This window comes from Papio anubis, chromosome 4 (genome assembly GCF_008728515.1).
Source record: "Papio anubis isolate 15944 chromosome 4, Panubis1.0, whole genome shotgun sequence".
NCBI classification, from domain to species: Eukaryota; Metazoa; Chordata; class Mammalia; order Primates; family Cercopithecidae; genus Papio; species Papio anubis.
The window spans coordinates 17,858,245-17,871,264 of NC_044979.1; the positions used below are offsets into that span (position 1 = coordinate 17,858,245).

The 13,020-nt window shown below is 40.2% G+C and overlaps 1 protein-coding gene across 8 annotated transcripts in view; it reads left to right on the forward strand.

Annotated features, from left to right (window-relative positions):
- BRAF (B-Raf proto-oncogene, serine/threonine kinase) overlaps positions 1-13,020 on the forward strand; it is a 203,937-nt gene that overhangs the window by 157,478 nt on the left and 33,439 nt on the right. The window lies entirely within an intron of this gene.

Sequence of the window (13,020 nt, forward strand, 5' to 3'; positions counted from 1 at the left end):
TTATTTAAACATAACTTTTAAATGTTAATTTAAAAGGAGTTATGTAGTTTCTCAGAATCTTTTAAGGGGTGTTTAGCAAAAAAAGTTTTAAAACTATTATTTTAAACACTATATGGTTTAATATTAAATTTCTATATTATGCAACATAATTCAGAAGGGACACTTAGGTAAACTTTTTATAAACCAAGTTACATAAAATGTATATAATTAATTGGAACACATAACCAGATTGCATCAATGAGTCTTGAAGTGGGTATTCCTGTTTTCTTCTCTACTGTCAATGACTAAAGCACACTATTTTCACTACTTTTTTAAAATTTTGAGACAGAGTCTCCCTCCTCTGTCACCCAGGCTGGACAGGCTGGAGTGCAGCAACACAATCTCAGCTCACTGCAACCTCTGCCTCAAGTGATCCTCCCACTTCAGTCTCCCTAGTAGCTGGGACTACAAGGGTGCACCATCATACCCGGCTCATGTTTTTGTATTTTTTGTAGAGACGGAGTTTCACCATGTTGCCCAGGCTGGTCTCAAACTCCTGGGCTCAAGAGAGCCACTGCTTCCGCCTCCCACAGTGCTGGGACTACAGATGTAAGCCACCAGGCCCAGCCTATTTTCAGTACATTTGATTGAACTTTGTTGTTGTTGTTGTTGTTGTAGAACAGTCTGTTCTAAGGTATCAGGCTGACAGATGTTAGAACAAACAGAATGGTCCTAGGGGTCATGAACTGGTTCTTCAAGTCCTAACTGTTGCTGCTGATTTTGTAACAGATTTTAACGTATCTTTTGACTTCTGGTCACCCATTTCAGCCTCATGTTTGGTTCTATGTTTTAGTTTCCCCCTATATATTCCCATGGATCAAATGACACAGATGGCATTCCTTACATACCTCATTTTTCCTCCCTATTTCCAATACTTGTTCATCTAGAATGCCAACCATAGTTTCATCCTGAGGGCTTTGTTTTGGAATTATCCCAGAAGTTACTCCGAGTTAGAAGCCTGCTTGGGTAATTAATATTGCTTCTTAGCTCCCTCCAGCTCTCTTTCTTCCTGTCCCCTGGCTCTACCCTGAGCACAGATGGTAATTCTCTGTGGCCATCACAGCCACCTTCTTACTGTGCCTCCTTTCAACTCTTCATGTCTATATCCTCTTCCCTGACCAGCATCATCTCACAAAGGACTGACCAAGCCAGATACAGTCTATAGCTAGACAATAAAGCTGTAGGGTATTTAAATAGCCTCTTAATAATGTACTTTTGCAAAGCCTTTATTTCAGAATAGCCTGCCCTGTGTTGAAAGTGATCTTTTCTGACTACTCACCAAAATTAATTCTAAAGTCTCTGGATATAAGCAGAATAGGGACAAACAGATTCATTTTATAAAGTGGTAGGGTTGCAGTTAACTCACAATATAAAACCTTTAATAATTAGAAAAGTTAGGCCGGGCGCGGTGGCTCAAGCCTGTAATCCCAGCACTTTGGGAGGCTGAGACGGGCGGATCACAAGGTCAGGAGATCGAGACCATCGTGGCTAACACGGTGAAACCCCGTCTCTACTAAAAAATACAAAAAAAAACTAGCCGGGCGAGGTGGCGGGCGCCTGTAGTCCCAGCTACTCGGGAGGCTGAGGCAGGAGAATGGCGTGAACCCGGCAGGCGGAGCTTGCAGTGAGCCGAGATTGCGCCACTGCATTCCAGCCTGGGCGACAGAGCGAGACTCCGTCTTAAGAAATAATAATAATAATAATAATAATTAGAAAAGTTAGTCTGGGCACCGTGTCTCACACCTGTAATCCCAGCACTTTGTGAGGCCAAGGCAGGAGTATTGCCTGAGTCCAGGAGTTCAAGACCAGCCTGGATAACACGACAAAACCCTGTCTTAACACAAAATACAAAAATTAGCCAGATGTGGTGGTGTGTGCCTGTGTTCTCAGCTACTTGGGAGGCTGAGGTGGGGGGATCACTTGAGCCCAGGAAGTCGAGGCTGCAGTGAGCCATGATCATGCCACTACACTCCACCCTGGATGACAGAGCAAGACCCTGTCTCAAAAATAAATAAGAATACTTAGAAAATTTGAATCATTAGGACTTTCAAATGTGTCACCTCTATTGGATTACAGAATATAAGCAAAAAATGGATAGGTAACATTTTTCCTGTGTGGTTCTGTCTTCCATTTGTACCTCAGTGAAAAACTATTTCTGATTCCCAGGTTTACCTGAAAAGGAGCAGAGCTATTCTAATGGTAGATAATTATAAACTCACTCTGAGGAATAAGGGTTGGTAAAGTATGTTTCATCATCATCTTGTTTTTTGTTTTTATTGAGATGGAGTCTCACTCTGTCACCCAGGCTGCAGTGCAATGGCACAGTCTTGGCTCACTGAAACCTCCACCTCCCAGGTTCAAGCGATTCTCCTGCCTCAGCCTCCCGAGTACAACTGGGATTACAGACGCCCACCACCATGCCCTGCTCAATTTGTATTTTTAGTAAACGGGGTTTCACCATGTTGGCCAGGCTGGTTCAGGAGTTCAAGTGATCCGCCTGCCTCGACCTCCCCAAGTGCTGGGATTATAGGTGTGAGTCACTGCACCTGGCCTGTTTTATCATCTTTTCACCTGCCAGTCATTGATTCATCCCAAGGACCCAGGTATCTTAAGAATACTGTTACTAAAGAAATTCCAGGAATGGTCAGTACATCATGCCTTTTTTTTCTTTTTCTTTTTTTTTTTTTTTGCAGGCCTTATAATTTCAGTATAATATTCATGGTATAATTTTGAATTTAACTTTATCAGAAAATTAAGTATTAAATCAAAGAGGCACATAGAAAAAGTTGCAGCCTATTGATATATTTACAGAAGCATTATATTCTCAAAATAAGATGATTAAAAATAATTTGGAGATAAATCCTTACAATTTACTTTGTTTTAAATAATGATGAGCATGCACCTTTTACTCATAAATGAACCCAGTTGAAGATAGAAGGATTAATTAAAGCTGAAAAAATGGTGAACATGTATTAGTGATTGATAATAATTCTAAGTGACCAAAGAATATTTAATTATAGTGAACATAATTTTCTGGTGGGTAAAAATAATAATAGGGTGCTGATAATAATAATAATCAGAAAATGCAAGGTAAAACAAAAAAGTACCACTTTCCACCCACTGGAATTGGCAAAACGCCTGAGTTCTGATAAGATCAAATGTTCATAGGATTAGAGGAATTGCTTCCCGGGACATTTCTGATGCAACCAACCACCTTAAGGGCGTTCTGGAAGTATCTGTTAAAATAGAAAAATGCTTGTTCTAACCCCAAGAAATATTAGCTTTTGTTCCGAGTCACGTATACAGAAAGAGGTGTATTATAGGAAACCATATAATAATGAAAAATTGGTCTGGATGCAGTGGCTTATGCATCTAATCCCAGCACTTTGGAAGACTAGGGTAATAGGATCACTTGAGACCAGGAGTTTGAGACCAGCCTGGACGACACTATGAGACCCTGACTCTACATAAAACTTAAAACATTATTTTAAGGAAATTTTTTAAAAAAGAAAAAGTTATTGAAAAATTGGAAACATGTTCATCAGGAGAAGACTTGATAAATAACATATTGGCACTTATGTGCAGTAGAATCATATATAGTAGTAAAAAATGGATTATATAGGTATCAACATAAAGCTTTAAAATATTAATGTTAAGTGAGAAAAGCAAGCTGCTGCATGAGACCACTTAAAAATTTTGAAGCAGAACATTTTTTATATTTGGGCTTTAAAAAGTGGTATATATGTATGTATGTAAAAGTACTGAAATAAGGATTAGAAAGCAAAGATCAAGTAACATAGTGTTTATCTCCAGGAATCAAGTATAAACTTTGAAAAAAGACTGGAGGTGGCCAAGCGCAGTGGCTCACGCCTGTAATTCCAGCACCTTGGGAAGCTGAGGCGAGTGGATCACTTGAGGTCAGGAGTTCAAGACCAGCCTGGCCAACATGGTGAAACACCATCTCTACTAAAAATACAAAAAATTAGCTGGGCATGGTGGCAGGTGCCTATAATCCCAGTTACTCTGGAGGCTGAGGCAGCAGTATTGCTTGAACCCGGGAGGCGGAGGTTGCAGTGAGCCAAGGTGGCACCACTGCACTCCAGCCTGGGTGACAGAGGAAGATTCTGTCTCAAAAAAAAAAAAAGACTAGAAGTGTTTTAGTCCATTTTCTGTTGCTATAACAATACCTGAGGCTGGGTAATTTATTCTTTTCTGCAAAAAGAAACTTATTTCTCATAGTCCTAGAGGCTGGGAAGTCCAAGGGCATTGGTGCTAACATCTGCTGGGCTTCTGGTGAGGGCTTTCCTACTGCATGGTAACATAGTGGAGAAGCAGAAGGGGAAGTGGGCACACGCAAAAGGGGCAGAACACAAGGGAGGACCTCTCTATATAACAACCCTCTCTCACAGTAACTGTAGAAGTCATTCCTGGCCAGATGTGGTGGCTCATGCCTGTAATACTAGCACATTGGCAGGCTGAGGAGGGAGGATTGCTTGAGCCCAGGAGTTTGAGACCAGCCTGGGCAACATGGTAAGACATCTCTACAGAAAAAAGTTTTTTAATTAGCCAGGCATGGTAGCACACTCCTGTAGCCCCAGATACTCTGGAGGCTGAGGCAGGAGGATCACTTGAGCCTAGAATTTTGAGGCTATAGTGAGCCGTGGTTGAGTCCATTGCACTCCAACCTGGGTGACAGAGTGAGACCCTGACTCAAAGAAGAAAAGAAGTCAGTGACTCCTGCTTTCAGGAGAGCATCCCTCATGACCCAGACCCAAATGCCTCTTGAAGGTCCCACCAACTCTCAACACCATTACACTGGGGCCAAGCCTCCACATGAGTTTGTGGGGACAAACCGTATTCAAACTGTAGCAGGAGACAAATGTATAAAAGTTGTAACGGGTCTGATTATGGTAAGAATATGAGTGACATTATCCTTTGCTACTGCAGTTTTTTAATATTTCAAAATAAAACATGTTACGAAGAAATATGTAATCATTATAGGAAATTCAGAAAATATTAACATAAATGAAAAGCACCAGTAATCCACCATCAAGAGATAACTGCCATTAATATTTTGATGTGTATTGTGTATCCTTTCAGATTGATGTGTTTTAATACTATACACAATGGTTTCTTGTTGTTTTAAATCATACTGGGTTTGCTTTTTTTGCTCTTAAATATCTCTACTGGTCAATAAATATTCTGATACCAGCTTTGCTACATACTGTTAACTCACTGTCTCCCCCTTTCCTTTATACCAACTGTGTTCTGTGGGGTTTTTTAAAAATATACTCTAATGTATTTAGCAATGATATGCACTTACTATGTGTCAGACATTCTGTGTACTTTATATACATTACCTCATTTACTCCTCAACAACCCTGTGAAGTAGCAGCTTTTATTATATCCTTGTTTTACAGATGAAGAAACCTGGTTGTGGAAGGGGCAAGTAACTTGCCCCAGGTACTTCGGCTCCAGAGTGTATTCCTTTAACCATTAAAGCATGTTGCTTCCCCAACTTATTCAGTCCCTTTGAAAACCTCAAGTAGACTCTTAATGTTATAGAGCAGTTATACTTTCAGTTTCCTAGTTCATTCACTGTCGTCTTTTAGACACTGGCATACCTCCTCAAAACCTCATATCCTTAAGCCTCTAAAACCTCTTCTTCAAGAAGTCAGCGATGACATTGCTTGCCATCTCTTTCAGAAAGTTGGAAGTAACCGTTACGACATCTACCCACCTGCCTGCATTCATACCGGGTTCTTCTGCCTTATCGCTAGTAAAAGGCAATCCCTCCATTTGTACACTAGATTCCAACCCCTTACCCCTAACCCACAGACATCTTTTGAGTAAATCTCCTATCTTGTTCATCATCAGTTTTTCCTTTCCTACTGAATTGTCTCCTATTTTAAAACACATTTTGGCTGGGCGCGGTGGTTCACGCCTGTAATCCCAATACTTTGAGAAGCTGAGGCGGGTGGATTGCTGGAGCTCAGGAGTTCAGGATCAGCCTGGGCAACATAGTGGAACCCATCTCTACCAAAAAATACAAAAATTAGCCAGACGTGGTGGTCTGTGCCTGTGGTCCCAGCTACTGTGGAGGCTGAGACAGGAGGATCTCTAGAACCTAGGAAGACGAGGCTGCAGAGAGTTAAGATCGTGCCACTGCATTCCAGCTTGGGTGACAGAACAAGACTCTGTCTCAAAAATAAATAAATAAAACATCTTTCACCGAGTGCAGTGGTTCACGCCTGTAATCCCAGCACTTTGGGAACCTGAGGTGGGAAGATCACTTGAGCCCAGGAGTTGGGAGACCAGCCTGGGTAACAGAGTGAGTCCTTGTCTCAAAAAACTAAAGTAAAATTTAAAAATAGGCCAGGTGTGGTGGCTCACGCTTGTAATCCAAGCACTTTAGGAGACTGAGGCGGGTGGATCACTTGAGCCCAGGAGTTCGAGACCACCCTAGGCAACATGGCAAAACCCTGTCTCTACAAAAAATACAAGAATTATCCAGATGTGGTGGTGTATGTCGGTGGTCCCAGCTACTTGGGAGGCTGAGGTTGCAATGAGCAGAGATTGTACCACTGCACTACAGCCTGGGCGACAGAGTGAAACCCTGTCTCAAAAAAAATAATTAAAAAAATAATAATAAAACATCTTTCTTATGCACATTTGACAGAATGTTGACAGTTATGGAATCTACGTGGAAGATGTATGGGTATTCTTTCAGTTTTTCTGTATGTTTATTATTTTCATTAAAAAAACTTGTGGGGGCCGGGCGCGGTGGCTCAAGCCTGTAATCCCAGCACTTTGGGAGGCCGAGGCGGGTGGATCACGAGGTCAGGAGATCGAGACTATCCTGGCTAACATGGTGAAACCCCGTCTCTACTAAAAATACAAAAAACTAGCCGGGCGTGGTGGCGGGCGCCTGTAGTCTCAGCTACTTGGGAGGCTGAGGCGGGAGAATGGCGTGAACCCGGGAGGCGGAGCTTGCAGTGAGCCGAGACCACGCCACTGCACTCCAGCCTGGGAGACACAGCGAGACTCCGTCTCAAAAAAAAAAAAAAAAAAAAAACTTGTGGGGTCCCTCCCTTAATCCTGCTTCCCTCTTCAGTTATTACTTCCTTCCTCTTCTTCCTTCGACAGTAAAACTTCTCAAAAGACTTATTGGTATTCACTCTCTAATTGCTCTCCTTCCTTTCATCTTAATACGATAGTTACTGATGGCCTCCATGTTGCTAGATCCAGCAGTAAAATTCTCAGTCCACAGTTTATTTGACCTGTCAGAAACATCTGATACAGTTGATCACTCTTCTTCATGAAACAGGTTCTTAATGCCTTGTTTGTGTTCTTAGTTTCTTGCTGCTCAGAATGTGGTCTGAATAGCATCTGGACCACCTGGAAGCCTTTTAGAAATGCTAAGTTTTAGATACCACTCTAGACCTGAATCAAAGACTGCATTTTAACAAGATCCCCAAATGATTTGTGTCCATATTAAAGTGTGAGAAACACTGCTTTCAAGCATATTCTCCTGATTACCCTTCTACTCACTCTCTCACTCTCTACTCAGCTGGTTCCTCCTCTACTTTGGCGTTTCATGGTTTGACAAGTCATTTAAAATACCTATAATCAGGGCCGGGTGCGGTGGCTCACGCCTCTAATCCCAGCAGTTTGGGAGGCCAAGGCAGATGGATCACTTGAGGTCAGGAGTTCAAGACCAGCCTGACCAAAATGGTGAAGCCTCATCTCTACTAAAAATACAAAATTAGCCGGGTGTGGTGGTACATGCCTGTAATCCCAGCTACTTGGGAGGCTGAGGCAGGAGAATCACAGAAGTTGCAGTGAGCCAAGATTGTACCATTGCACTCTAGCCTGGGCGACAAGGGCAAAACTCTGTCTTAAATAAATAAAAAAATAAATAATCTATAATCAGAACCAGCAATACAAAGTATTTTCAAGGATGAAGAACAACTGGAACTCTCATACATTGCTGGTAAAGATTTTAAATGATACAGCCATTTTAGGGATCAGGTTGGCAGTTTCTTTTAAAGTTAAATTTACCATTTGTGCAATTCTAATCCTACCTAATTACCCAAAAGAAATGAAACCATCAGTCACCAACAAAGACTTGTATATGAATACAGCATCTTCTTCATATTTGCCACAAACTAGGAACAACACAATGTCCAATAAGTAAATAGATAGGTTGTGATGTACCCATACCCTGTAACACTGCATGCAGCCAGTGTGTGAATCTCAGAATTGTTATGCTGAGCAAAAGAAGCCAGATGATTCTGTTTATGTGAAATTTGAGAAAAGGCAAAATTAATCTGTAGTGACAGAAGTCATTATCAATGGTTGCCCAAGCCTAAGGGGATGTTATTAATTGCAAAAATGTATGAAGAAACTTTCTGGGGTGATGGATATTTTTTATGTTTGATTGTGACTGGTCATTACACAAGTGTATGTGTCTGTTGAAACTTTTAAAACTGTTCATGTAAAATGGGTGCATCTTGTATGTAAATTGTACCTCAGTAAATTTCAGTTTTTAAAAGTGAAAAATACCTGATGGCTTACACCTGTAATTCCATCACTTTAGGAGGCCAAGGTGGGAGGATGGCTTGGGCCCAGGAGTTCAAGACCAGCCTGGGCAACATAGTGAGACCCATCTATACAAAACAGTTTTTTAATTATCCAGGCATGATGGTGCCCACCTGTAGTCCCAGCTACGCAAGATGCTGAGTTGGGTAGATCTCTTGAGCCCAGGAGGTTGAGGCTGCAGTGAGCTGTGATGATGCCACTGTACTCCTACCTGGGCAGGAGAGCAACACCCTGTCTCAAAAAAAAAAAGAAGGAAACTAAGAAATCAGGGTAAAAATAGAATTTAGGCCACTATGGAGCACAACTTTAAAATATGTGAACTTTACCTATTGGAGATTTTAATTATTTTTAAATTGATAAATGATTACTGACTACAGAAAAGTAACAGAATGCCGTTCTCATTAATCTTACTTTCCAGGGTTGTAATAAGGGAGCAGAGGGCATCAAAGTATAAGGAAGACTGTAATTTGACACTGTCAGCACTATCACACCTACCAGTCCAGGTGGTCACCCAAGGAGAGACTCATCTTGCTGCCTAAAGTCTGATGAACCTTTGTAAAATTGTGCAGTATTAGGTGAAAGAGGGCTGACATGCAAATATCTAAGTAGGTCAGTTCTGTGTTTTACCAATAGTTTAAAATACTTGAAAATAGCAGCAGACTTAAGTGAGAGACACTGGTGGCTTTTACAAATAAGCTAAGCTGATAAATTAGCCAAATGGCATACATAGCAGTATTATCAATAGGCCTTTTAATGATAATCTCCTGTGGTTTTCTAAAGGATAAGATCAAGAGATGTAACATGAATGACAGGATTTGACTGGGTTCATACTGGATGAATGACCATACCTGAAGACAGCAAACTAGAATGAGATTCCTATCCTCAGTCCTCTCTTGAATATAATTACATATTTAGAAGTAACTTATGTGAAGAATTATTAGCATGCTGATCTTTAAAAATCTCCCTTTTTTCAGCTCTCACATAAGACTCTTGAAACAAGAAAATAAAAATAACCTGTGTTTTATTAAAGAAAAATGAAGCAGCCAAGAAAAAAACTGATTTTTTTAGTGAAAGCTAAAGTTTTAGTCTGAAATTATAGACCATGTCTACAAAATTAAAAATCCTAAGGCCGGACATGGTGGCTCAAGCCTGTAATCCCAGCACTTTGGGAGGCTGATGCAGGCAGATCACGAGGTCAAGAGATCAAGCCCATCCTAGCCAACATGGTGAAACTCCATCTCTACTAAAAATACAAAAATTAGCTGGGCATGGTGGCGAGCGCCTGTAGTCCCAGCTAAAGTATAAGATAAGGAAAATATTTTATAGGAGCAATTCAAGGATTTGCTTGAATTGCTGGGATTGTAATTGAATATAATTCTTTTTGTGCCCCTTTTTTTTTTTAATTCTATTTATTGGCATAAATTTTGACCCATTCGCAGGAAGCATGTAATTGAATATATTTTAATTGGACTCAGTAGCATGACTTTGGCTGCCATAACAGTCACAATAATGTCTGATTTAATGTTGTATGCCCACCATGAGGGAGATGAAGACGAGGATCTCACCATAGTTTGTGTTGGTTAGATCCGATCTGAAGTATTGCTTTTAATTTGGGGCACCACATTATGCTCTGTAAGAATGTGGAAAAGCTGAATCTTGGATAAGAGCTTGAAGTAGTGTGAGAAGAAATTTTACCAGATGATTTTGTAGCTCTAAGATTAAGTGGTTCTGTAGCTGGACACTTTTTCTTCAAGGAATGAGACTGTTAAGAGAAACCTATCAAGAGAATGTGTTGTTCCTTTGGTTGATAACATGTTTGTTCTTTCCTAGTACTTTTGTAAACCTGTAATGCTCTCCTTAACATCTTACCAAGGAAAGAGGGAGGTCCAGTCTAATTATCTTAATTAAGGGATTGACTTCTGTGTCATCTATGGCAAAGTAAAGTTGATATATTCTTGTTCCCTTCCTTACCCCACAAACAGTTATGTGAGATTTTTGTTTTCTGTGTGTGTTTTTGTTTGTTTGTTTGTTTTTTTGGCATTTTCCATTGAACTGGGTGGTGCTTAGGAAATTATGTTTTAGTGTCCGCCTATTTAGAATTATCTGGGGTAGTGATTACTGTGAAACATTATCTTATGTAGGGATTGGGTTGTCTCATCCCATTTCTCTAGCTGGAGAATTAGACTCCCTTTTCCTTCCAGCCTTTCATTCTGCAGACCTGGACTTCTACTCTTTGCTGCTTTTGTTACAGAAGGATTACAGAAAGAGAATTAGTCAATGAGATAAAAATTAAGAAAGCAGTTTGTAAGTTATAAAGGATTACACAGGTATAAAGTGGTGTTATTTCAGGTTGTATTTTTATGCAACTTGGCCTATAACAGGTTTATTCTATACAACTTCTATGCTGGTTATATCACTAGTTCCCCAATTACATTTGTATCTTGTTAATTATCCAGTACTTTCATGGTCAGAAAATTTCTCTCCTCACTCTCCCCAGTTACATTTCTATCTACTTTATTCTTGCTATATTCCTTTGCATTAAATTTGTTGAAAGGATTAACACCATCCCATGGAGAACACCTTTATCTTCCTCTCTTTTAACTTCAGCATGCCTCTCTGTTTTCATATGGTTGAAGCCCATTTGTTTTTGTTTTTAAGTCTTGCAGGAAAAAGAACCTCCTTTCAAAGACCAACACCTTTGCTGTATACTAGATCCCAGGTCTCTCTGAGTGCAGGACCGAGCTCTGCCAACCAACACCATCATCGTTTATCCCCCTTTCTTTCTAATGGAGATAAGATCTCACCATCTTAAAGCTTTCATTGAGGCCCATTTATTTCCACCAGTTTTTAACTTTGTATGTCACTGCAGAATTTTATAAGCAGTGAGACCTATAACTGACATCACATTTTCTTTCAATGAAAGAGTGACAGTGTGATATAGAATACTGAGCCTAAAGTCCTGACAAGATAATTTTCTTTTTTTTTTTTTTTTTTTTGAGAGGGACTCTCGCTCTGTCACCCAGGCTGGAGTGCAGTGGCGCGATCTCGGCTCACTGCAAGCTCCGCCTCCCGGGTTCACGCCATTCTCCTGCCTCAGCCTCCTGAGTAGCTGGGACTACAGGCGCCCGCTACCGCGCCCGGCTAATTTTTTGTATTTTTAGAGATGGGATTTCACCATGGTCTCGATCTCCTGACCTGGTGATCCACCCGCCTCGGCCTCCCAAAGTGCTGGGATTACAGGCGTGAGCCACCGCGCCCGGCTGATAATTTTCAATTGTAGTAAATGCTATGAAGAACATAAACTGTGATATGAAATAGTAATTGGAGAAGGGATTACTTTAGATAAATAGTAATTTGAAATGAAAATTTTATCTAGAAAATACTCTTAAAATTTTGATGTTGGGAAGAATGAGGAAGTTTAAATGAAGATGAGAAAGCATAAATAATTGTGGTTATTTGCAAATCTTCCATTTTTAACAGTGTTCATTGCATGATTTTGATTATACCATTTGGATTTTAAATTCTCATTTTAAGGTAAAACTGTCTAATGATCATTGTCAGATTTCAGAAGTGTCATATATCTATTCTCTCCAGTATTCAATTAAGAAAAATAACCTTGACTAGCACATTATATGCATCTTGTTGTAGTTGATTCAATAGACATGTATTGAATACTTGCCACACATACCAGGCACTGTTCTAGGCACTGGGTATACAAAGAAATAAACAAGACACAGCCCTTCTGAGACAGGAGGATCGCTTGAGCCCAGGAGGTGGAGGTTGCAGTGAGCCAAGGTCATGCCACTACACTCCAGCCTGGGTGATACAGCAAGACTGTGTCTCCAAAAGAAAAAACAAAACGACAACAATGCTGCCTTTTACTTCAATGAATGTAGCTAAAGCAGTTTTTAGGGGTAACATAGATGATTTTAAAGTTATCATTGACTCTAAAACAGACCCACTATGGCCATTTTAGAGAAAATTTGCTCCTCACTAGTTTTAAGAAGATTAAGAGTATATGACAACTACCTTTAAAAATAGTTTTAATTACCAAACTGCATGTTCTAGTTCTAGTAGTTTACATTCCAAATAGAAGTGAACATAGGCACATTGAAAAAACACGTGAATGAAGCCATTATTATGATAATTACTGTATAAGGTGAACAGTGAAAGATCACTTTCAGTTGGGTTAGTCATGGGAAAGCTTCACTCAGGAGTTAGAATTTGTATTCAGTTTTAAAGGATGGATATGAATAGGTGGAAAATAGAACGAAAGCTAACTTGGAGGGTTGGGTGTAGGAGGGGAGCATTGAACGCAGTGGTGGAATTAAGTATCAAGGTATATTTAAGGGACATGGATAAATAGGCTTGACTGGAGTG